The 25977-nt window shown below is 46.9% G+C and overlaps 1 protein-coding gene across 28 annotated transcripts in view; it reads right to left on the bottom strand.

Moving 5' to 3' along the window:
• The window catches only part of TSNARE1 (t-SNARE domain containing 1), a 579510-nt gene that overhangs the window by 46342 nt on the left and 507191 nt on the right, over positions 1-25977 (bottom strand). For 20 of the 28 annotated variants that reach the window (XM_084848621.1, XM_084848622.1, XM_084848626.1 and 17 more), the window contains one exon: positions 24726-25325. The exons of the other annotated variants lie outside the window; for them this stretch is intronic. The gene's annotated coding sequence lies outside the window, so the exon portion shown is untranslated. Of the gene's footprint in view, positions 1-24725; positions 25326-25977 lie in introns of those variants that run through there. 28 annotated transcript variants of the gene reach the window in all.

Raw genomic sequence — 25977 nt, 5'->3', positions numbered from 1 at the left:
CTGGCCCAGAATGTAACAGGCCGCGAACCACTTGGAAAAGCTCCGCTGGACGACACTGAGAAGATGCAACACTAGTGGAAAAGAATTGTCTCTTTGCCACCCTCACCGCCACGGAGTAGGCTTGAATCGATAGTGGGCTCTTACCTGTGTTCAGTCAGACTCAGCACCAGTTTTCCTCCACCTGCATTCTAGCCATCTCCCCTCTTGCTTCATTGCCCTCAGCTCAGGTGTATACCAAGGAACTGGCCGGGCTCTGCTCAGAGGGAGAGGGCGCTTGGGCGCGATCGTGTAAACCGCCCGAGTCATCTCTGCATTCCACAAAGCGACCTGGGCTTCAACAGGAGCACCAGCCATACCAGCAGGAAAATCCCCCAGAGCCCTCTGGAATCCATCGGAATCCATTAATCTCTGGGGGCGGACCATTTTAATAGGTCCCCCACCCTTGCAGAGGGGGAAGGCTGCCAGGAGTCTAAACCTCAGCAGGAAGTGATCTGTCCATGACAAAGGGACAGATGTTAATTTCTCCACTTTCAGATGATCACCATCCTCCTGCCCAGTCGAGAAAACCAGATCAAGCGTGTGTGCTTTTATATGCGTTGGGCCGATGACATGTTGGGACAGCCCCATGGTTGTCATGGCGGCCATGAAGTCCTGAGCCACCCTGGATACAGCGGCCTTGGCATGGAAGCTGAGATCCCCCAGGACCATCATCCTAGGGGTCCTCAACACCAAGTCCGAGACCACCTCCGTCAGCTCAGGCAGGGAGTCTGATGGGCAGCGGGGTGGGCGGTACACCAACAGAATCCCTAATCTGTCCCGGGTACCCAACACAAGGTACAAACACTCAAGATCTGCTCTCGAATGAGCAGGAAGCCTGGAGAGGGAGATTGAATTCCTATAGACCACGGCAACCCCCCCTCCCCGACCCTCAAGTCGGTGTTGGTGCTGCACCGAGTACCCAGGAGGGCACAGCTGGGAGAGAGTGACCCCTCCCAGTTCCTCCACCCAGGTCTCAGTAATACATGCCAGGTCAGCCCCCTCATCCAAAATCAAATCATGGATGAGGGAGATTTTATTTTGGGCCGACCTGGCATTCAGCAGCAGCACCACCAGGCCCGAGGGCAGACTGGTAAGGCAGCCAGGAATCATCAGGTTACTAACAACAGAGCTAGCAGGGATGACAGTATTCCAGCTGAGCTATTTAAAATCCTAAAAGATGATGCTGTTCAAGTGCTGCACTCAATATGCCAACAAATGTGGAACACTCAACAGTGGCCACAAGACTGGAAAAGGTCAGTTTACATTCCAATTCCAAAGAAGGGCAATGCCAAAGAGTGGTCACACTACCGCACAATTCCGCTCATTTCACGTGCCAGCAAGGTTATGCTCAAAATCCTACAAGCTAGGCTTCAGCAGTATGTGAACCGAGAACTACCGGAAGTACAAGCTGAGTTTCGAAGAGGCAGAGGAACTAGAGATCAAATCGCCAAAATTCGCTGGATCATGGAGAAAGCAAGAGAATTCCAGAAAAAGTCTATTTCTGCTTCATTGACTATGTTAAAGTATTTGATTGTGTGAATCACAACAAACTGTGGCAAATTCTTAAAGAGATGGGAGTGCCAGACCACCTTACCTGTCTCCTGAGAAACTTGTACGAGGGTCAAGAAGCAACAGTAAGAACCAGACATGGAACAACTGATTGGTTCAAAATTGGGAAAGGAGTACGACAAGGCTGCATATTGTTGCCCTGCTTATTTAATTTATATGCAGAGTACATCATGAGAAACGCCAGGTTGGTTGAATCACAGGTCGGAATTAAGATTGCCGGGAGAATTATCAACAACCTCAGATACGCAGACGATACCACCCTAATGGCAGAAAGCAAAGAAAATCTAAAGAGCCTCTTGTTGAGGGTGAAAGAGGAGAGTGCAAAAGCTGGTTTGAAACTCAACATTAAAAAAATGAAGATTATGTCATGTGGCCCCATCACTTCCTGGCATATAGAAGGGGAAGAAATGGAAGCCGTGACAGATTTTATTTTCTTGGGCTCCAAGATCACCGCAGACGTTGACTGTAGCCATGAAATTAAAAGACGCTTGCTCCTTGGGAGGAAAGCTATGGCAAACCTAGACAGCATAGTCAGAAGCAGAGACATCACCTTGCCGACAAAGATTCGTATAATCAAAGCTATGGTTTTCCCAGTAGCAACGTATGGCTGTGAGAGCTGGACTATAAGGAAGGCTGAGCGCCGAAGAATTGATGCCTTCAAACTAGGGATGTAAGAAATTGGCCTTACCTGGCTCTGCCTGGTTCTGCTGGGGGCGGGAGGCACTCTGTCCCTCCACCTGGAATCCTTGCCGGGGGGGAGGCACTCCGCACCTCCCCCCCAGAATCCTTGCCGGCCAGCTGTGGTCCGCAGGGATTCTGTGGAGACGCCAGCCGGCTCCGCCAGCAGCCGGACATCTGGCCGCTGGCTAGCAGGGACGCAAATGGTGGCAGCCGTAGTCGCCGCCATTTGTGTCCCTGTAGTCAGCCGTGATAGGCTACGTAAATCTTTATGTAGCCTATCACGTCTTTATATATATATATATATATATATATATATATATATTTATATATATACGGGAAATGGTGGCGGTGGCAGCCGGTGGGAAGACTGGTCGCCGCAGCTGATGCTGCCAAACTGCCGCTGCAGCCGCCACCAGAGCCGCTGCCACCCGGAAGATCCGCCCCAGGTAAGTCTCGTCCCGGGGGGATCTGCGGGGGTGGCGGGGGGGTGGCAGGCCATTCCGCCACAGATTTCGGGGGGCCGAATGCACTGGCATTCGGCCTCCCCGAGATCCGTGGTGGAATTCTCTGCCATCCCTCCTTCGAACTGTGGTGCTGGAGAAGAGTCTTACGAGTCCCCTGGACTGCAAGGAGATCCAATCACTCCATCCTAAAGGAAATCAACCCTGACTGCTCATTGGAAGGACTGAAGCTGAAGCTCAAATATTTTGGCCACCTAATGCAAAGAGAAAACTCCCTGGAAAAGACCCTGATGCTGGGAAAGACTGAAGGCAAAAGGAGAAGCGGACGACAGAGGATGAGATGGCTAGATAGCATCACCGATGCAATGAATATGAATTTGAGCACACTCCAGGAAAGAGCGGAGGGCAGGAAGGCCTGGTGTGCTATGGTCCATGGGGTCACGAAGAGTTGGACACGACTTAACGACTGAACAACAACAATTCAAATTGGCCTAATTTGCAAAGTCAATGCTTTTCACTACAAGAATCTCCCCCTATTTGGCTGGAGCTATGTGTTAAGTAAATACCAGAAATTGGAACAGAAAATCAGTTACAAAACAGGCCATATGGCAAGCATGTGGCTACCCCTGATCTATGGTTAGTCTGACTGAGTTTACTTGTATACATTCTCTCCTGGCCCGTTACCCAGAAGCATTTTTCTAATGGATGGTAGAAATGGAATTGCACAGGCTTTCATTTTTCTAATCCCCCTGGATTTATTTCCATTGTGATTCAGTTTATCGCCCATCTAGACTATGACATCAGATCATCAGTTATCTCAAAAGCAGGGGAGTGCACGGGTTTTGTCAAATTCTAAGCCATCACAAATGGCATTTCCAACCTCCCTCCCATTTCTCTTTTATTTCCTTTGCTGAGAGTGCACATTTTCCTAATCTTCCAGCATTTCAACCTACACCACAGTGTTGTTCATTTCGAGGACATAATGATGGGAGAAGGTTGGCATGTTTTTCATTTTAACAAGCTTGGAGAATCCACTGGTTTAGGAACAATGCAAGAAACTCTACAAGCACCAGAAGCTGTTGCAAGTTGCAATAGTCCAAGGTTCATAGAGTCCATGGGGAAAAACTCTCCCTTTGAAATCATCCAGTCTCACAATTACTCCAGTCTGTTGACCAGAGTCCTTGTTAAGACTACAGGAAGAAATGTGCTGGATGGATCAGACTAAAGATCTCTCTCAGGGGTGTTGAACCTTTCTCAGCCCAGGGCAAATTCCATTTCAGAGAAGCTCTTGGGAGCCACATTCCAGTGGCAAGCAGGGCCAAAGGCAAAATCGGTGAGTCCAAATTACTAATGAGCCCAGTGTCAAGTGTGTCAGCAAGCTTCCTCCCACTTTCATCCTCCACAATGTAGGTGTGAGGGATCAGTGTTGTGTCCAGCACTAGGGAAGGGATAGAGTTTTTGCTGAGCCAAAATCTGTCCTCCAATTTCCTGAAAGTTTTCTTCCCTTGTGAAGGAGGCTTCCATCGTTCTGCTTCATTCTCAGGGTGTTTTATCATTTATTTCTGTGGTCTTCTTGAGCTTACCTAATGCTGTGAGGCAGCCCAGGGTGCTGTGTGTTTTCTCTTCCTATTACACAGCTCTCCATTGCTCTGCAGCCCCCCAGGCTGCCTGCACTTCCTGATCTGAAAAAGGGCCTACGGGAGGAATTACCTCATGCTGTCTTCCCCAGGGCTTTACTTGAAGTGTAGGAAGTTGAGGAGGCTACAGGCTGCCGGAGAGATGATCGTACAGTGAAAAATAAAAAACAGGACACTTGGGCACACTCCGCTGCCACCTCCTAAGTAAGGTAAGCGAAAGAAACCGAAACTCAACCCATGAGCATTTCATGATCTCTTCATCACTGAATTTCTTTCTGAAAGGAATCTCTTTTCTATTAAATCGAATGCTCAAAACAAATGTGGGATATTTTGTTTGGCACAACACTAATTATACATTTTAAAGCCCTAAAAGGTTAGGACAGGGGCGTCTGAAGTCTTGTCTTCTCCAGGAACCTGCCCATATCTTTGAGAGATGCCCTTCTCTTTGTCTCATGAACAGTAGAAGGGCATTTGGTGGGGCAGTGAAAGAGGGATCTCCTAATGGCTGCCTCCGCCCTACTTCTTGGGGAGTCCTACCTAGTCTTCTGTCTTATGTTCTTCCACCAGGGGAGAGTTCTTCCTTTTTAGTCTTTCCCCTGCAGGGGCTGTTTGTTTTCCTGCCAGTTGGTTGTTTTCATATATCTGGCTGCTGTTTTTAATCTGCTCTTTTAACACGTTTTTGACATATATGCATTATATTGTAATTTCATCACATTGCAGTTCTACCCCCCCCCCTCCGTTGAATGCCACCTTGTATGCTTAGTACAGAAAGGTGGTATACACCTTTAAATAAATCCCAAATTCACGGTCAGGCAATGGCTTTACAGGACCAATCAAAATTCTGCAAAATATATGCAAGCTTTCATGTTTTCCAGAACTCTTCCTCAGGAGAAGTAAAAAAATTGTACGTTTTTGTGGAATTTTGGTTGTTCCTAATAAAAAATATTCCCCAGTTGAATTTTGGATTGTTTTTCCCTTGTGGGTCAGTGACACACACACACACACACACACACACACACACACTTCTCTCTGTGTTCCCTTTTCATTTCGCCAACATTCTGTCCCATTCCAATGTAGCCAAAAAGCAGAAACTAGGATGGGGCAATGCAGATAGGAGCCAACCTCATTTTTAACAACTACAGTCACCAAAGGCACAGAGCAGGTTCAGTTCACAGCTGAATGGTGTCCCCAGGTGCAACCCTTTACTTCTCCCATATAAATGAATGGTTGCCAATCATTCTTATGCGGAACAATACTGTCCTGAACTTGGGGGCCTGGCCCTTACAGGGATCTGATAGGGTGTTACATGCTTAGAGTCCTTGCAGTTTGAGTGCCCCCCCCCCCCACACACACACAGTTTATCCATCCTAATGTGGGGCATTTTGCTAGTCTTTGTCTATTAAAAGGCTACATCTCAACATCCATCACCCTCTAGCATGACCAAGAGATGGAATCCAGGGTGTAGCTACACTGATAAGTACAGGCTTCATTCTAAACAGCTCTTGCTAAATTCTATGGGACAAAGTAAATGGTTGGCTTATCGGCAAGGCTACAGAGAGCCAAAGCTACCCTGTGCCCCTGAGTAGCCCAGTCTGAACTGAAACGCCAGAAAGGGGTACAGGGGGTTCTTGCAGTGTCCTGGTACTCTCTCCTCACCCTCCACCCATCTTAACGGCCATTTTGATAGTCCACTGATTTTGAAAAGAAGAAGCACAAGACGGAATGGAGCTTTATTTATGTAAGATGTGGAGTGACATTCAACATCTGCCATCCCTACTCTCCTGCCTCACCATTGAATTCATCCCTCTAATTGCATTGCCCATATCTGGCCCATCTTAGCTTTTTGAACCATAATGGGATGATAGCTCTTCTCCATTGAGCACCAGCCTCCCTCCATCAGTGCTAACTAAGCAAAACTCTGAAATTATTGTTCACGTTAGAGAGGGGGAGAATGCTTGTTCAAGACATACATCCTTAAGTCTATAATCCTTAAGAAGAAAAATCATGGGACATTAAACCTCAGTAAGTAAGAAATGAGAAAAATATTTCTGCCGCAAATGTTTCCCTGTTGGGACACTTTTCAGAAAGGGAAGGTCATGGTCCTCCAGGAAAAAGGGAAGTGAGGTAAAGAAGAACCAAAGGGAATTTTCCTGCCATGGGTGACCACGCTCCATACAAATTCAGCCATACTGGATGGATGGAGCTCAGGGTGACTATGTGTCCTAGAGGGCAGTCCTCCATTTGAAGGGGTCCTCTGTCTGAAGGGTTGTCCAATCCATATCTGGTTTAAAGTCCAAGACCCATAAGAAGAGAGGGAGAGCAGGGGCCTTCAGGTTCCCTCTCAACAGCGCCTGGACAGCATAGTGAGCAAGGCACACCCAGGTCATATGGTTGCAGTCATCCTTCCTATGGTTAGATATTTTTCTATTCAAGCAGGCCTTTGGCACGTAACCAGGTCTATTGGGTTGGGTGGTGTTTTTATTTTTTACAAAAATACGTTGTGTATTTGATTGTTTTAATGTATTTGTTTTATTATTGTTTTAATCAAGGTTTATTTATCTATGAATGAAAGCCACCTTGAGTACCATTTCCTTGGTAGAAAGGTGGGGTACAAATCAAATCAATCAAAATTTCTATTTAAATTAGAGTCATTATTTCTACATTGGAAACATTGTGTATAAATCAGCATGTGCGATTTTTATGGAAATGCGTGACCTCTTTTCTCCTCTCTTTTGGTGATGCATAAGTGACCACCCTAACAGAGCTGCAAAATGTGTGTGTTCTAATCTTGCCCCCTTATGCAGTGTTATATGGATCATTCCCTCTTCCCAGGGCGAGACAACATACCCACACCTGGCGCATCAGGCACCCATGGCTTTTGTCCCCAGGGTGCTCTTGCTCAAGACCTTGAGAAAAGTTTGGTTAGAGCAATGCTGCATCTGGGTTGGGGCTTGCCAGAGGGAAGGGAGGCCTGCTGGGAAGGCTCCAAGCCCAGAGCCTTTAATGAAGGCACCGCTCCCCCACCCCAAAAGGCAACTTTAGATGTTAGAGAAACATCTTGGTGTAATTCAGGCAGCACTACTATTACTGAGTGAATAGGAATGGATCCTAAGCCAGGGGGTGTGCAACTGAAGGGCCGGGCAAACAATGGAAAGGGTTGTCTCCCATACAATTCTATGGAATAGATTGCGGCTGATAAGTCCATTATGGGAAGAGGAAACCATGCTAGCCCCAACATACTGGAAGCACCAGGGGAACAGTGTCAGAGTAAGCTCCTGCTACGATGTGTCCCTGAATACATACTTTAACTGTCCCCTCATTTCACTGGCAAAAGGTTAAGCCCAAGAGGGGTAACAGCACTGGAGATGGAGAACAATCTGTAGGGACGTATGAGAATTTTGTTTTTGTTCGCAAAGCCTGCAAGCATGCCCCGTTCACAGCCCCAAACGTGAGCACGTGTCCACCAATTGTTGAACAAGCACCTGCATCCATCGTGTTCCCAGTTTGATGTGCACAAATTTCCTAACTCGCACAAATTTCCTCAGTAGACTGATTCAGTCCTGCTTTAGTCTATGGAGGAAATTTGCCCTACCCGGAAATGCTGGGGATCGAACTTGGGCCCTTTTATGCACAAAGCAGATGCCCTTCAACAGAGCTGGAGGTCTTTCCTCCCCCTTCCATGTGTCCTGCCCATCCTCCACGGCTTCCTAGGATACAGAGAGCATATCAGCACTCTGCCTATCAGAATGGGAGGCATTTTGCTAATCAGCATCAGCAATGGCAAGCCAGGTGCTCTTGGTAATTGATCACATCGGCCATCCAACCCCATCCTGCTGCACTTCACACTGCGTTCAAAACTAAGACATACAATTCCAGAACAGTTTTGATATTCCTGATGATTGTGCCTCCCACTGGAAAAGTTTCACCAGGCCCATTAATGATCCATGCATCTTCCTAGTGGAGTTGAGGATCAGGCAAAGGAGATATGCAAGCCAATGATTTTGTATTCAGGCCAATATTTCCAAGTCAGAATGGTTCTGAGTGAGCGAAGTTGAACAAATGAGCTCCAGAGAGATAGGCCGCTTCGCTTATCTCCCAGCTGCAGTCTCCACTTAGTTCAATAGTAGCTTTTCTAATCTCTGTTTCACCAGCATTAGTGTCATGGAATGACGGGGCGGCTGAAGGAAAAGATGCCAAGGCTAGATTCGCAGTGCAGGTTCTTAGGTATAATCCTTTATACTTTGCCAGTTTGTTGCTGCCCAGTGCAAGATGCTACAATGCAGGGATTGCTGACAGTCATTCCATGGGCTGCATCCAATCCCCAACGTACCTCAAATAGGCCCCAACTACTAATTATGATGTGGTGATTTTCTAAAAAGTTATTTTTTGCTGACAGTTTCACTCACGAGGAACATGTTTTTGCATTCCATGGGCTGCATCCAATCCCCAACGTACCTCAAATAGGCCCCAAATACTAATTACGATGTGGTGATTTTCTAAAAAGTTATTTTTTGCTGACAGTTTCACTCACGAGGAACATGTTTTTGCATTGCCATCTCATTGATGTTCCAGAAAGGCACTGAGCCACTGCCAATCAGCCTAGAGAGTAGACTGACAATTCAAGATGTATGAGAATTCCATTTGAGGGATGAAAACTCAACAGATTTTTCTGGTTTGGCCCTGGCGGATTTCATTCCATTTCCCCCCAGTAGCATAGACCTGATCTGGAGTGAGTTGATACAATATCCGGATTCCTTTTTCTTTCTTTCTTTTTAGTAGCGGCAGTTTGCACAATTGGATTTTTTTGTGGGCCTTGAAATTTGCGCAAATGGGGTTGTATTTTTAACCCCCCGAGTCTTTCAGAAGTGTGCAAGGGCCCAGATTCAGCTGTCTGATATGTGTAATCGTGACTTGTCAGTTTCTTTGTAAAGTTCAGTTGGTATGTTACTATAACGTATAGTAACATACCAAGAAATGAAAAAGTAAACCAAGTAAGTGCACCAAAGGAGGGGTTGGAGCCAATATCTGCCACTTGGTAATGTAATCCTCTCACTATTAATTGCTGAACTGACATTTGTCAGTGTCCTCCTCCCTTTAAACACTTCCCCGAATCTCCAGTAAGTCCAGAAAGGGGAGTTATTGGCCCATCCCACCCCTTTTTGCAGCTCCTTCTCAGAACAGTTATTGCTGTTGCACGGATTTCCCCTTCATTTACTTCATAGCCTCTAAATTTGTGTAAATTTAGAGGCTTGGAAATACATGGAGGAGAAATTTGCACAAATTTAGTGTCTTGGAAGTAAATGGAGGGAAATTTGCACAAATTTAGTTACTAGGAAGGAAATGGAAGGCAATTTTGCACAAATTTAGAGGCCGGAAAATAAATGGAGGGGAAATCTGTGCAAAGTTAGAGTCTGGAAAGTAATTGGGAGAAATTTGTGCAAATTTAGAGGCTGGGCAGTAAATGGAGAGGACCACTACCATTTGCAGAAATGGCAGGACCCGAAAAAGTGCGCAAAACATTTCCTGAATCGAGAAAAAAAAATCCATTACAGTATGCTGCCGCTTACTGGAACAGAAACACTGTGGAATCCCATTGGGCTGAAATGGAATGGAATTCCCAGCATCACACACCCCTACTGACCATTCATTTCTCAGCCTTTCCAACTGATAGGTGATCAGATCATTTCTGAATTATTTGGAGGGGAGCTTGGAAAAAACTGCCCATCTCTACTCACTCAGTCTGGTCTACCTCACAGGGTTGTTGTGAGGATAAAATATGCAGCCTTGAGCTCCTTGGAAGAACAGTGGGTTATACGTGTCCTAATACAAGAAGTAAAATACCACTAATTATGAATCAATAAAGACATGAATCCCCTTCCCGTATAGCAAATGCCAGCTACTTTAAATGCAAATGGAGTCTCTGGATTGCCGATCCACTAACCTTACTCTTGGTCTCTTGGATAAAAAATTGTCCCCACCAATTGTGAATTAAAAGATCCCACAGTAGAACTTGAGCTGATTCCTGATTTTAAGCTTGCAACCCTAAACCCCCCCCCCCCCATTGTAGTGGAGGAGCTGTAGCTCAGAGGACCTCCTTTGCAAGCAGAAGGTCCCAAATTCAATCCCCAGCAGCTCCAGGTAGGTCTGGGAAAACCCTTGCCTGTTCCAGTCAGAGCCAATGTCACCCTTGCAGCTTCCTGCAGAGTCTCTGTGGGACGCTATCTCAAGCAGCTTTTTAAAAGGTTGAAATACTTTTTTATATCTCCCCTGGAATTAAAAGGAGAGGCGGGAGCAGCTCTGGATGAAGTTTTGGAAGAACAGCTCTCTCGGCATGCTAGCAGGGGGGCTGTACTCCGGGGCTAGTCTGCCGGAGCTTAATCATCGCTCAAAGCGGTTTGAACCTCCTAATTAATTAGGAGAAACTAGGGCTGTCGTGCTCCATTGTAGTTTTTGGATTAAGAAACGCCAACAACATCTGAGGAATGGATTAAGAAATATCAGTAATATTTGAGGACCTGCAAGATTTGTTTGAAGAGAAGGATGACCACACTAAGGCGAAAGAAAGGATCTCCGCCCACCCCACCCCCCACACCTCCCTTGGCAAAGGCTTCGAGAAGTGGAGATACAGAGGAGTTACTTGCTTTGATAAAAACTTTGTCCATGCAATTTGCGGAACAGGCTAAGAGGCTGGATACCATCCAAAATTCCATCACCGCCCTGCAAGGGGCTATGGATTTAATTAACACTTCTTGGCAAAAAAAAAATGGAGGTGAAGGTTAACGAGTTGCAATATCGGCTGGCAGGGAATGAAACTCCATTATAAGCTTTTTTCAACAATTTTTCTGTCAGAATTTCTCAACTGGAGGCGTCAGCACACAGGGCAAATGTACGTATTATTGGTATTAAATATTTACCTACTGATGTAAATCTGTCTACTTTTGTATAAGTTCCTGCATGAGATACTCCCTGTGCCATCTGATTATTCATTTGATATTGAGCAGGTATTATTCCATGTGTCAAATGGCAAAGGGACTGGTTATATATATTATAGTCCAATTTGCAAGAATCTCCACAAAAAAATTATATCCTGTGTTTGGCAAGAGAGGCTGGAAACCTTCTTTGGAAACAAGATGAAGTTATGCTATTTCTGGATTACATCAAAGAAATTGCTGATAAAAGAAGGCAATTTACCAAGGCGAAAAATATGGCAAAACAAATGAACTTACAATATCATTTAAAATATCCTGCTACATTTTGCATTTTTTTCTGAAGGTCAGATGAAGAAGTTTCTAAATCATGAAATGGCGGAGGCATGGCTAAATGGAAAATTGTGTGAGATTTCTGTTCCAGCACCATGAACTGGAATCTACAAACATGCTTTGCTAACTGACTATGTTTAGACTGGAAGATACAGGCTAGGCCAGAGATGTTTCCCCCCCCATCCTCTTATTTTTTTTTTTCTCTTTTCTTTAAATCCTTCATGATATACTGTACAGTGTATACACTCATTTATATAGTACAAAGTATGTTAGTGATTGTTGTGAGGTTGATTTTAAGCTTTATTAGTATTTAAATTATAAAATTTATTAGTGATTTGTTATTATTATTATTATTATTGTTATTATGATGATGATGTATCCTTTTAAATCTCCTTTTTAAATTATTATTACCATTATTACTGGTTAGTAAGATCTTTGGCTGGTTAAATTGTTAAGCTTTATTACTATATGTTAGCTGAAGGGCAAGATATGGTTACTGGAAATGAATTGTAGGCCTGCTTCTTTGCTATAAGACTGATGACATGATAGTGAAATGTTAGGATGATTATTTATGCTGTACTGAATTGTAATATTGCCAATGTTATAGGTATAATTTTTAAGAAAAATGGGATTTGAAGTTTCTGTGTAATGGAGTTTAAATTTAATTTCTTTAAATAATCCTTTATATTTTTTTCATGTTTTTTTCCTCTTTCTTCTCCTTCTTCTGTTTTCTCTTTCTTTTCCGTTATTGCTGTGTCCCCTTAAGAATACTGTATTTGTGGGAAATTGTAGTTATTGATTAGGTTGTCGGTATTGTTTATTTCATTTATAAAGTTAAAAAATAGAATAAAAAGTTTTTTTTTTTTTAAAGGAAAACCCCTGCCTCAAACCCTGGACGAGCTGCTGCCAGTCAGTGTCGACAATCCTGGGCTAGATGGACCCAGGGTCTGACTTGGTATATTATTTATTTATTACATTTCTATCTCGCCTTTTTTCCTCCTTAAGGAACCCAAGGTGGCATACATACTCCTCCTCCTCCTCCATTTTATCTTCACAACAACAACCCTGTGAGGTAGGCTGGGCTGAAAGTCTGTGACTGGCCCAAAGTCACCCAGTGAGCTTCCATGTCTGAGTGGGGACTATAACCGGGATCTCCAGGCTCCCAGTCCAACACTCTGGCCACTACACCACAATGGCTCTACCACCACACTGGTATAGGGCAGTTTCCTATGTTCTTCACGTTTGTTGACATGGATGTAGGGATGTCTGTGGAATCTGCCGCAGACTCCAATGAGGCCGAATTCCAGTGATTTCGGGCCCCCAAAGTCCGCGGCAGAACAAACGCACTTACCTGTGCCTCTCTGGACCAAATATCCCCCCCCCCCGCTGGTTCCATTCCGCTGTCTGTGCGGAACGTGGAAGTAAGTGATTGGATGCAAATGGCATCTGCTATGCCATTTGCGTCCCCGTTTTTCTTCGTGATAGGCTACGTGTCTCTATTTATTTCTGTTTAAGAAACTTACGTAGCCTATTGCGTGAAAAAACAGAGATGTAAACAGTGTAGTGAACGCCATTTGCATCCCTGGTTTTTCACGCAATAGGCTACGTAAGTCTCTACATAATAGAGACGTGTAGCCTATCGCGAGAAGAAATGGGGACGCAAATGGCATAGCTGATGCCATTTGCATCTGGAGAGCACTGTTCCACACAGATAGGAGCTGGGATGGAGCTGGCCAGCTCGGATTCCGGGGGGAGGAATAGATCGCGGACCCCCCCGTGGACGCAAGGTAAGGGGATTCGTACATCCCTACATGGATGCCAGTTTGGAGAGCTGCTCTTAAAATGCAATGGGAATTTGCCCCTGTTGGAGTTTCTCCCAACGGGCCAATGACAGAAAACTTCCTAGAACAAAGAACAACTGAATGGTTAGAAGCTGAGCAAAGGTGGCGGGTGGGGGGCGAGGAGGGCTTTGACGTGGAGATACTAAGGTGGTTACTGGAGGAGAAAAGGGATTACTGCAAATCCAAGCTATTTGAGCCAACACATGCTACTGGGCAAGGCGAGAGCTGCCATTGGCATTTTTGTACATTCATGAATGTATTTAAATTAGGCAGGCTGAAAAGCCCATTTTCAAGGCCTATTCTTGCCAGACAATAAAATCCCTGAACACAATTAAAAAACCAAATGCATTTAATGCTGCAGCTTGTACTCTGCATGCAACATCAGGTCACCCAGATACCAGAAGTGGTCTGCTGAAGCAGGCCAGACCACAGCGAATTCTGCGGCAAAAATTGAGGGGCCCCTCCTGGCCTTCCTCTTCACTGTCAGGGTGGAAACTGAGCCGATAGAACCCCAGAGCAGTTCTGATTCTGATAGGGATGTCAGAGAATTTCTCTACGAATCTCCGGGGGGCCGAATGCCAATGCATTCAGCCCCCCGAAATTGGTGGAGAAACGGTCCGCCCCCTGCCCTCCCCAGGATGGGACTTACCTTCGGCGAATGTCCCTCGCGGCAGCGGCTCCCGGTGGCGTGGCGGCGGCGGCCGGTCTTCCGACCGGCTGCCTCCGCCGCCATTTCCAAGTGAAAAACAACAACAACAACAAACATGATAAACATGACAACAACTATCATGGCTAGATTTTCAAAAAACACCGTGATAGGCTACGTAAAAGTTTACGTAGCCTATCATGGCTGACTTCGGGGGAAAAAAAAAGCGCGTACGCAAATGGCGGCGCCCATGGGCGCCGCCATTTGCGTTCCTTATTTTGGCACGGGTAGTCTACCTAAGTATTTACGTTGTCCTTATTTGCGTTGCCCTTATTTTCGCCGTAGTCTACGTAAATATTTACGGAGACTACCCATGTCAAAATAAGGAAGCAAGGTTTTTTTTTTTCAAAAGTCAGCCGTGATAGGCTACGTAAACTTTTACGTAGCCTATCACAGTGTTTTTTGAAAATCTAGCCGTGATAGGCTACGTAAATCTTTACGTAGCCTATTACTTTTTTTTTTTTTTACTTCTTCCCAGAAGAAGAACTTTTGCGGCTGGAGAGGCGGGGCGCTCCCCCCCGGCCAGAATTTCGGCAGGGAGGGATGGGGCACCTCCCCCCCACCCAGAATTTCGGGGGGAGGGACGGAGCACCTCCCCCCCACTGCGAAGCAAGCGTCGGGATCAGGTAAGTGACTTTCATCCATCCCTAGATTCTGAGGAGGATCAGCAATCCGTGGGAGAGGAGCCAGCTCATCCTTCACAGGCACAGCAGCTGGCAGAGATTCCTCCGGCCAGCATTCCTGAGATAGATAGTGACCCAGGCAGTGAGAAAGTGTGGGAGGGTGGCCTGCTAGACGCTCGATGCAGACGCAGGGAGCGATGAGCGATGGAGGGCGTGGAAAGGAGGCGTCGTGCCCGTTTGGCACGCAAGCAACGGTCGCGTCCCATGGACCCAAGGGAAAGAGGGAGGATCTCTTCTTAGCACATAAGTTCTGGGTCTTCAAGTGATTCTCCTTCAAACGGGGACCAACTGCCTACTCGGAGCGTAGGCTACTCTGCTGTTCATTGCTTAGTTGCTGGTGATGAGCATCTGAAAGAGTCATTAAGTTGTAAAAGGATTAAAGCCTTGAAAAGAATCCTTTTGTCTGTGTCTTGAGCTGGCTATTGGAGTGTACTGAAAGAGGCCCCTAGGGCGCTCCTGACTTTCACGTGGACCCTAATAAGCAGGAGGATGGTGCAGGATTGCTTCTTTTCTTTTGTAAAAGGGACTAGATAAATTCATGGAGGCCAGGGCCACCAACAGCCATAACAGCTCAATAGTGGTAGTAAATTCTACTTATGTGGGCATCGGCCATATCCAGGGAAAAAGAGCATTTCATCATGGCATCTAAGAACCATGCATGAATAGTGTCATCATATATAGATTTTTTACAAGGGGACCCACAACAAATTGTTGCTGCTTATCCTCCTAGTAAGAGTCCCCCTGCCCATGATTCTTTCTAGCCAGCCATGCCAGGCTTCACAATGCTCTACCCCAGTCCTCCCTTGTCCGCCCCCCCGACTGACACACCCAACATTCCATAGCTACTGAGCGTGCCCAGTCCTCGTTGAGTTGCTTGTTTTTTGCACTTCTGCAAATCGGGAGGTTTCCCTGAGCGTTCTGAGATGTCCTTCTCAGTGGAGGCTGGTGGCTCTGATCTCGGTGGGGCTGTGCATCAGTTCTGGGATTCAGTCAGAACCAGCCAGAACTCTAAAGGAGCTATTCAAGGTGCTGAACCCTATCCCCAAATCTGGTTCAGCACTTTGGATAGCTCCTTTAGAGTCCTGACCGGTTCTGACTGAAACCCGGAATGGAATCACAGCCCCACCGCAATTGGAGCCACCAGCCGCCACTGGTCCATCTTGTTTCTCGGTGGCCTTGTTTCGGCTGCAGATCTTTGCAGATCTAGCCGTGATAGGCTACGTGAATCGTCACGTAGCCTATCAGGGGGCGTTTTTTTTTTTTTTTAACTTTCGCGTTCGCGGCCAGGTGAGGTGGGAAGCCTCCTCCCCGGCCTGAATTTTGGCCGGGGCGAGGCGGGAAGCCTCCCCCCCGGCCTGAATTTCGGCCGGGGCGAGGCGGGAAGCCTCCCCCCCTGGCCTAAACTTCACGGGGGGACCAGCGAAGCGCCTCCCCCCACCGCAAACGTCCTTCGACGACAGGTAAGTGACTTTCGTCCACCCCTACTGCATACTCAATGGCGCTCATTGCGTGAGTTCAGTACTAAAGGCAGCCCCCATGCTCAGAGGCAGTGTACTTCTTAGGATGAAATGCTCTGGATAAACACCGGGGAGCTTTTCTTGTGGGCCTCCCAGAAGCACACCAATTAATGTAAGCTAAACTTTTGTTGTTTGCTATTAACATTCATATACCACCTTATTTTCTAGAAAGCCACCAAGGGGATGCCTTGGTCCAAAACAATCTCATCACAACAGAGCAGATCCAGAAACAGCAGCAGCCTCGTCAGCCAAAGTGCTTTCTGTGGGCAGGGAGAAGGCCTTCATTGGCTTTTTGAGGGTTAAAAAAAAGAGAGCAAACCTGGTGGGCCTATCTGTGCAAGGAATTCCAAGAGGTCAGGGCCACCACAAAGAAAGCCCTGCTGTTGTTGGCCAGAACTCCAACTTCTGGTTCTCAGCTGCAGCTGTTCTCAGCTGCAGACAGACAGACAGACAGACAGACAGACACACACACACACACACCCCTACCTGAGTCAGAATTAAGTATCATCCTCTTTGGATGGGTGGCTTGCAGAGTGGTCTTCTTCGGAATAGACCTTGAGCTACCCTGCGGTCTAGATACCTGGAGGCAGACTCCTGACTCACGTGTGTAGAAGCCCACTTACTTAATGTCGATAGCATCTGGGACGTCATACACACACACACCACTCGACTGTGAGCTCCCACTAAGAGCTCCGAGGTTCTGCAGACCATGTCCTCTCCTGCTTATCTGGAACCAAGTCCTTTAGAACCCAATATCACTTGCCTAATTCATTCAAAATGATAGAACAAACATGGCACCCAACAGCTGGTATTGAAGGGGCCAGCCCCACTCTTACCATCAAGGGACCAAAACAACAGCCAGAGCAGGGGAGATTGTACTTAGCCCTCCAGATGTTTTGGACTAGAGCTCTCAGGAGCTCTGGTCACCATGCCCATCTGCTCTGCCAGGGCTCTTCAGTGTTCCCTGGGCTTCTGCTGGAGCAAGTGCCATCTCAGTAATGCCGAGAAGCAGCTCTGGAGGTTTTTCCATTCCTCCCAAATCCTTTATTATCCATCGCATTTACATGCAAATGCCATTGCCCTCCCCCTCTCCTTGGTTCCTTTGAAGTATCCCCAGAGCTCACAGAGTGCCATCCTTTCCCAATCCTCTTTAATCGGGTGGTGTGGGGGAAGCGGTTGTCGCAGCCTAGTTGGAGTGAACTCTGCCTTACTTAAGGGTGCCAGATTGAAATTTTCAAAGAACTACTGTAAAACATTTTGGAGCTGTTTGGTTCTGAAATCAATGCTCAATATGTTCTATTAAACAAAGAAACAAGCAAATAAAAGCAACCCACATGTTGGTCCATTAAAGGTATAGTAATATACCTTCCCCCTTCATGGATCACTGCCTTGTTGTGGCTAAGGGGCTTGCGTAACTCAGTGAAGCCATAAGCTATGCCGTGCAGGGCCACCCAAGACGGACAGGTCATGGCAGAGAGTTCTGACAAAATGTGGTCCACTGGAGAAGGAAATGGCAACCCACTCCAGTATTCTTGCCAAGAAAACCCCATGGAACGTATCACAAGGCTAAAAGAGATGACGCCGGAAGATGAGCCCCTCAGGTCGGAAGGTGTCCAATATACTACTGGGGAAGAGCAGAGGGTATTTCCAAGTAGCGCCAGAAAGAGTGAAGCGGCTGGGCCAAAGCCGAAAGACACTCAGCTGTGGATGTGTCTGGTGGTGAAAAGAAAGTCCGATGCTGTAAAGAACAATATTGTTTAGGAACCTGGAATGTCAGATCAATGAATCAAGGTAAGCTGGAGGTGGTCAAACATGAGATGGCAAGATTGAACATCGACATCTTGGGAATCAGCGAACTAAAATGGACAGGCATGGGCGAATTTAATTCAGGTGACCATCATATCTACTACCGTGGGCAAGAATCCCTTAGAAGAAATGGAGTAGCACTCATAGTCAACAAAAGGGTGGGAAAAGCAGTACTGAGATACAATCTCAAAAACAATAGAATGATCTCAGTACAAATCCAAGGCAAACCATTCAACATCACGGTAATTCACGTCTATGCCCCAGCCACTGAGGCCGAAGAAGCTGAGGTTGATCGGTTCTATGAAGACCTACAACACCTTCTAGAACTAACACCAAAAAAAGATGTCCTCTTCATCATAGGGGATTGGAATGCTAAAGTAGGAAATCAAGAAATCACCGGGATAACAGGCAGGCATAGCCTTGGTGTACAAAATGAAGCAGGACAAAAGGTAATAGAATTTTGCCAAGGGATGCAAACATCCCTAGAGTAATTAGGGATGGATGAAAGTCCCTTACCTGGTCCCGCAGCTTCCTTCGCGGTGGGGGGGAGGCGCTTCGGTTCTCCCCCCGAAGTTCAGGCTGGGGGGGAGAGGCGCCCCGCCTTGCCCGGCCGAAATTCAGGCCGGGGAGAAGCGCCCCATCTCCCCGGCCGCGAAAGAAAAAAGTAAACAAAAAAACACACACGTGATAGGCTACGTAACGATTTACGTAGCCTATCACGGCTAGATTTCCAAAGTCAGCCATGATAGGCTACGTAAATAATTACGTAGCCTATCACAGGTGACTTTGAAAAAAAAAAAAAGCAGGTATGCAAATGGCGGCGCCCATGGGCGCCACCGTTTGTGTTCCTTATTTGGGCCCGGGTAGTCTACGTAAAGATTTACGTAGACTACGGCGAAAATAAGGGCAACGCAATCACGGGTGTGTTTTTTTGTTTTTTTACATTTAATTTACTTTGTAATGGTGGCGGCGGTGGCGGCAGCCGGTCGGAAGACCGGCTGCTGCCCCTGCCCCCGCCGAACCGCCACCGAACTGCCGCCGGGACCCGCCGCCGAGAGGGACATTCGAGGGAGGTAAGTCCCATCCCGGAGGGGGCGGGGGGCGGAGAACTTCACCGCCAATTTCGGGGTGCTGAATGCGTTGGCATTCGGCCTCCCCGAGATTTGAGGAGAAATTCTCCGCCATCCCTAGGGATGGACGAAAGTCACTTACCTGTCCTCGAAGCTTTTCGCGGTGGGGGGAAGGCGCTTCGCTGCTCCCCCCGCGAAGTTCAGGCCGGGGGGGAGGCTTCCCGCCTCGCCCGGCCGAAATTCAGGCCGGGGGGGAGGCTTCCCGCCTCGCCCGGCCAAAATTCAGGCAGTGGAGGAGGTGCCTCGCCTCGCCCGGCCACAAACTAAAAAGTAAAAACAAAAAATGCCCCCGTGATAGGCTACGTGACGATTAACGTAGCCTATCACGGCTAGATCTGCAAAGTCAGCCGTGATAGGCTACGTAAATCGTCACGTAGCCTATCATGGGTGACTTAAAAAAAAAAAGCGCGTACGCAACTGGCGGCCCCCATAGGGAGCCGCCATTCGCGTTCCTTATTTGGTCGCTGTAGTCTACGTAAATCTTTACGTAGACTACGGCGAAAATAAGGGCAACGCAAATAGCGTAGCCCATGATGGTTTTTTTTTCTTTCTTTTATTGGAATGGCGGTGGCGGCAGCCGGTAGAAAGACCGGCTGCCGCTCCCGCCCCGGATGAAGACCCGACGAACCGCCGGCCGGACCCGCTGCCAGGAGGGACATTCGCCAAAGGAAGTCCCGTCCCGGGGGGGTGCGGGGTGCAGAGAATTTCTCCCCGAAACTTGTTCGGGGGGCCGAACACGTTGGTGCTCGGCCCCCCGAAGTTTTGGGGAGAAATTCTCCGCCAACCCTAGCCATCCCTAGAGTTTTGCCAAGAGAACGCGCTGATCATAGCCAACACTCTTTTCCAACAGCACAAGAGGTGACTCTACACATGGACATCACCAGATGGTCAATATCGAAATCAGATTGATTATGAACTTTGCAGCCAAAGATGGAGAAGCTCTATACAGTCAGTAAAAACAAGACCTGGAGCTGACTGTGGCTCAGATCATGAGCTCCTTCTTGCAAAATTTCGGCTTAAATTGAAGAACGTAGGGAAAACCACTAAACCATTCAGGTATGACCTAAATCATATCCCTTATGAATATACAGTGGAGGTGAGGAATAGATTTCAGGGATTAGACCTGATAGACAGAGTGCCTGAGGAACTATGGATGGAAGTCCGTAACATTGTTCAGGAGGCAGCAACTCAGTCCATCCCAAAGAAAAAGAAATTCAAGAAAGCAAAGTGGCTGTCCGATAAGGCTTTACAAGTAGCTGAGGAAAGAAGGGAAGCGAAAAGCAAGGGAGAAAGAGGAAGATATATCCAACTGAATGCAGATTTCCAGAGAATAGCAAGGAGAGACAAGAAGGCCTTCTTAAATGAACAATGCAAAGAAATTAGGGATGTACGAAAGTCACTTACCTTTTCGCAGCTTGGCTTCGTGGTGGGGGGGAGGCGTTTTGCTTCTCCCCCCGAAGTTCAGGCGAGGGGGGGAAGGCGTCCCGCCTCGCCTGGCCGAAATTCAGGCCGGGGAGAAGCGCCCCGTCTCCCTGGCCGCGAAACAAACAAACAAACAAACAAAAAAGACCCTGTGATAGGCTACGTGACGATTTACGTAGCCTATCATGGCTAGATTTCCAGAGTCAGCCGTGATAGGCTACGTAAATCGTCACGTCACGTATCAGAGGTGACTTTGAAAAAAAAAAAACGCGTACACAAATGGCGGCCCCCATGGGGCGCCGCCATTTGCGTTCCTTATTTGGTCTCTGTAGTCTACGTAAATCTTTACGTAGACTACAGGGACCAAATAAGGAACGCAAATGGCGGCGCCCCATGGGGGCTGCCATTTGTGTACGCGTTTTTTTTTTTTCAAAGTCACCCGTGATAGGCTACGTCATGATTAACGTAGCCTATCATGGCTGACTTTGGAGATCTAGCTGTAATAGGCTACGTTAATTGTTACGTAGCCTATCACGGGTTTTTTTTTTTTTTACTTCAGCTGTAATGGCGGCGGCGGCAGCCGGTCGAAAGACCGGCTGCCGCTGCCACCCCCGCCGAAAGCCCGCCGAACCGCCGCCGGGACCCGCCGCCGGGAGGGACATTTGGCTACGGTAAGTCCCATCCCGGGGGTGGCAGGGGGGTGGCGGACAATTTCACCGCCGATTTCGGGGGGCCGAATGCATTGGCGCTCGGCCCCCCGAAGATTCGGGGAGAAGTTCTCCGCCATCCCTAAAAGAAATCGAGGAAAACAATAGCATGGGAAAGACTAGAGATCTCTTCAAGAACACCAGAGATCTCAAGGGAACGTTTTGTGCAAAGACAGGCATGATAAAGGACAAAGAAGGCAGGGACCTAACAGAAGCAGATGAGATTAAGAAGAGGTGGAAAGAATACACAGAAGAACTATACAGGAAAGATCTTAATGTCCCTGATAGCCATGATAGTGCGGTCACTGAACTTGAGCCGGACATCCTAGTAGGGATGTCAGAGAATTCCGCCACAGATCTCGGGGAGGCCGAATGCCAGCGCATTCAGCCCCCTGAAAACGGTGGCGGAACGGTCTGCCCCTGTGCCCCCCCCAGGACGAGACTTACCTGGGGCGGATCTTCCTGGCGGTGGCGGCTCCGGCAGCGGTTCGGTGGCAGCAGCGGCCGGTCTTCCAACCAGCTGCTGCCGCCACCATTTCCAGTTTAAAAACAAAAAAGAAAAAGATGTGATAGGCTATGTAAACATTTATGTAGCCTATCACGTCTAGGTTTTTTTTAAAAAAACATGATAGGCTACGTAAATGTTTACATTCCATATTTTGGCATGTCTTAGTCTACGTCAAGATTTACGTAGACTAAGACGGCGAAAATAAGGGGAAAGCAAATAGCGTAGCGCTATTTAAATTTTAAATAGCGTCTGCTACGCTATTTGCGTTCCCCTTATTTTCGCCGTCTTAGTCTATGTAAATCTTGACGTAGACTAAGACGTGCCAAAATACGGAATGCAAATGGTGGCGGCTGTTGCCGCCGCCATTTGCATACGTGCGTTTTTTTGGGTTTTTTTAAAGTCAGCCGTGATAGGCTACATAAACATTTACGTAGCCTATCACATAAACATTTACGTAGCCCATTTGTGTCCCTGCTAACCAGCGGCCGGATGTCCGGCTGCTTGTGGAGCCGGCCGGCGGCTCCGCAGAATCCCTGCAGAGCACAGCTGGCTGGCCAGGATTCCGGGGGGGGGGAGGAACGGAACGCCTCCCCCCTGTCCAGGATTCCGGAGGGAGGGACGGAGCGCCTCCCCCCCACCATCAACATAATCCGCGAAAGGTAAGTGCCTTTCGTACATCCCTACATCCTAGAGAGTGAAGTCAAGTGGGCCTTAGGAAGCATTACTAACAACAAAGCTAGCGGAGATGACAGTATTCCAGCTGAGCTATTTAAAATCCTAAAAGATGATGCTGTTAAAGTGCTGCACTCAATATGCCAACAAATTTGGAACGCTCAACAGTGGCCACAAGACTGGAAAAGGTCAGTTTACATTCCAATTCCAAAGAAGGGCAATGCCAAAGAGTGGTCAAACTACCGCACAATTGCGCTCATTTCACATGCCAGCAAGGTGATGCTCAAAATCCTACAAGCTAGGCTTCAGCAGTATGTGAACTGAGAACTACCAGAAGTACAAGCTGGGTTTCGAAGAGGCAGAGGAACTAGAGATCAAATCGCCAACTTTCACTGGATCATGGAGAAAGCAAGAGAATTCCAGGAAAATGTCTATTTCTGCTTCATTGACTATACTAAAGCCTTTGATTGTGTGGATCACAACGAACTCTGGCAAATTCTTAAAGAGATGGGAGTACCAGACCACCTTACCTGTCTCCTGAGAAACCTGTACGAGGGCCAAGAAGCAACAGTAAGAACCAGACATGGAACAACCGATTGGTTCAAAATTGGGAAAGGACTACAACAAGGCTGTATATTGTCGCCCTGCTTATTTAACTTATATGCAGAGTACTTCATGAGAAACGCCGGGTTGGATGAATCACAGGTCAGAATTAAGATTGCCAGGGGAATTATCAACAACCTCAGATAAGCAGATGATACCACCCTAATGGCAGAAAGCGAAGAGGATCTAAAGAGCCTCTTGTTGAGGGTGAAAGAGGAGAGTGCAAAAGCTGGTTTGAAACTCAACATTAAAAAAATGAAGATCATGGCATCTGGCCCCATCACTTCCTGGCATTTGGAAGGGGAAGAAATGGAAGCCGTGACAGATTTTATTTTCTTGGGCTCCAAGATCACCACAGACGCTGACTGTAGCCATGAAATTAAAAGACGCTTGCTCCTTGGGAGGAAAGCTATGGCAAACCTAGACAGCATAGTCAGAAGCAGAGACATCACCTTGCCGACAAAGGTTCGTATAATAAAAGCTATGGTTTTCCCAGTAGTAATGTATGGCTGTGAGAGCTGGACTATAAGGAAGGCTGAGCGCCGAAGAATTGATGCTTTCGAACTGTGGTGCTGGAGAAGACTCCTATGAGTCCCCTGGACTGCAAAGAGGTCAAATCAGTCAATCCTACAGGAAATCAACCCTGAGTGCTCATTGGAAGGACAGATACTGAAGCGGAAGCTGAAATATTTTGGCCACCTAATGTGAAGAGAAAACTCCCTGGAAAAGACCCTGATGCTGGGAAGGATTGAAGGCAAAAGGAGAAGGGGTCGGCAGAGGATGAGATGGCTAGATAGCATCACCAATGCAATGAATATGAATATGAACTTGAGCACACTCTGGGAGAGAGAGAGCAGAGGACAGGAAGGCCTGGCGTGCTGTGGTCCATGGGGTCACGAAGAGTCGGACATGCCTGAACGACTGAACAACAACAATATACCTTGATGAGGACCAACCAACAATCACAAAGTAGTATGCAAGCTTTTGAGTTCAACAGGACACTTCTTATTGTGCTGGTTCTAGATGTTGTAATATAACTGTGACCGGAATCCTGTTATGTTTCTCCTTGGTTGTATAGATGACTGGCAGGTGGCCCCATTACCTCATTAAAGGATGCAAGCTTTTCAAAGCAGAGCACTGTAGGTCTTGCTTTGGCAATCCCATGTCAGGCATATAAAGATCCCTGCCTCAAGAAACTTAAAATCTAAATTCCAACAAGGCGGCGGGGGCGGCGGGATAGAAAAGGAAAGGCAGGGAACAAATTGATACAGTGAGATAAAGATGGTAAGGATTGGATATGAGCAATCCTGTATATGTTGCTCAGAAGTAAGTCCCACTGAGTTCAGTGGGGCAAAGGATTGCGTCATTGGGCTTGTCTTGGTTGCTGATGAGAACAAAGGGGTAAGCCAAGGGCTCCATTAAAAAAAAAGTGGGTTCGAGGAAGGATACAAAAGTCAAGACAAAAGCTGCAAACGATTATTATTATAGAAAAGAAAAATAATGCTTGTTCATTATTTATTTTTTATTTTTGAGCTTCCTTTACTTTTAAAACAAGGGAAATAAAAGGTGCATACTGCATTCATCTCAGAAGAGAATAAAACAAATAGGATTCTAGGTGGAATTGGAGCAAAACATCACTTACCAAAATGGAAACTATACAGCAAGGGGAGAAAAAAATGAGATTTTGATGATTTTTAAAACCAATTGTCAAAACGCACAATATTCAGCTCCCATCAGTGGAAAATGGGTCTCATTTGGTACAATTCAAAACGCTTTCACAAATGTATCTCCAAGCTAGAGTTAAACGAGGGACAATACACTATAAAAATAGCAGATCTTTCATCCTCCTCTTGCTGAGTATTACTCCGCTTGTTCTTTGCAGAAGAACTGCATGGTTACACTGGGTTGCACTCCTGATGACCAAACCGATGGCAAAATATGCGCAAATGAAAGAGGTGTCATGAAGCGTGTTGCCAAGCAAAAGCTCACAAATCTGTGGATCCAATTTGAAACCTGTTCGTTTGCTTTCACGGATATTGCCACCTTCCCTGCTGCTTCCATCACTGGTTTGGCATTCATTTCACCTGCAAAAGTGGAGACAGATGAGTTTCACGATACAGGTTCACAATTGCCGATGTGACATGTCCATTGTCATCTACCAGTGCCCAGTGCATTTCCCGGTCAAAGCACAGAGAACAGGACAGAATTGAATCACTGTTGCACTTCGCATGCACAGTCGACTTAACTGTGCATCTTCTTCCCCAGTTGGGAAGCACAGACTTAGGCATGTGCTATTTCCATGGATAGTTCTGCCTTGTGAAAAATTGACATAAGGAAGAGGAAAAGAAAAAAAAGAAAAAAACGGATTCGACGTTGTAGACTCTGACTATGCAGATGTCCTGACTATAACATCCAGTCAGGCTTTCCCTCCTCCTATTCCCTCCCCACCTGCTTTTTGTAATTTCTTGCCGATGAAGGGATCTGGAGATTTCAAAACCTTGTACATTTTTTGGGGGGGTGATCTTTGAGTTGGCCTAATAAACATATTGCACTATAAGCATTCTTTCTGTAAGCTGGCAGAGGGAGAGATCCTATGGCTCGTAGACAGAGTCTGTGGGGGAGGGACATAGGATAGTTTGGATTCCTGGATCCGAGGTCAGAGACAGCCCTCCGACTTCGGAGCCAGGAATCCAAGCCCCATGCCCCTTCTTGCTTGCAGCCGGCGTGGAGAGAACT

The sequence above is a fragment of the Heloderma suspectum genome, chromosome 4, assembly GCF_057233095.1.
Source record: "Heloderma suspectum isolate Gila_16-S chromosome 4, 16-S_ref, whole genome shotgun sequence".
Taxonomy (NCBI): Eukaryota; Metazoa; Chordata; class Lepidosauria; order Squamata; family Helodermatidae; genus Heloderma; species Heloderma suspectum.
Note: the sequence above shows the minus strand (reverse complement) of the source record. Positions and strands in the feature narration are given on the sequence as shown.